The sequence below is a fragment of the Brassica oleracea genome, chromosome C7 (genome assembly GCF_000695525.1).
Source record: "Brassica oleracea var. oleracea cultivar TO1000 chromosome C7, BOL, whole genome shotgun sequence".
NCBI lineage: Eukaryota > Viridiplantae > Streptophyta > Magnoliopsida > Brassicales > Brassicaceae > Brassica > Brassica oleracea.
Genome location: NC_027754.1, coordinates 6,645,332 through 6,646,116, shown reverse-complemented (window position 1 = coordinate 6,646,116; position 785 = coordinate 6,645,332).

Genomic DNA, 785 nt, shown 5'->3' with positions numbered 1-785 from the left:
AGCCTCTGATGGCTTACCAAAGATACTTAAACATAGGTTTAGAAAGTCAAAAACATGTCTAATGAAATGACCAAAAGGCCCTTGAGTAAACATGAATTCGAGCAAACAATAGGCGCAGCGACCTCCAGTAGTCGCTCCGAGAGGTCGCTCTAGGCTTCGGGAGCGACCTGGAGGGGTCGCTGCGAGACGTCGCTCCGGGCCCGTTTTCCCGATGAAAACGCGAGCGACTTCTCCACGTCGCTCTGGTAAGGTCGCTCCAGGCTTCGGGAGCGACCTCAGTGGGTCGCTCTGAGAGGTCGCTCCGGCTCCATTGTGTTGTCGTCACGCAATAGAAACGCGAGCGACCTCGGAGTGTCACTCTGGCCAAGTCGCTCTGGGCTTCGGGAGCGACCTAGAGTGGTCGCTCTGATAGGTCGCTCCGGGTCAGTTTTCGGCTTCCACCGGGATGAAATGGCGAGCGACTTCTCCGCATCGTTCTGGTAAGGTCGCTCTGATAAGGCAGGTCAGAGCGACTTGACGGTGTCGCTCCGGGAAGTCGCTCCCAACGCTCTGCTCGTCCAATGATCATCCTTACACCTCTTTCGAGCTCCAAATACACTCAAATGTCTCCGAGAACTCCATGTGGTACTCTAATACCTGATAAAGACTCATGTATGCAAAATGCAACCTAAACATGGCTAAATCCTAGTCTTATATGATCAAAATGCACATGGGTGAATGGATAAAACAATGGAAATATGCAAGATATCAACTCCCCCAAACTTGTTCTTTTACTTGTCCACAAG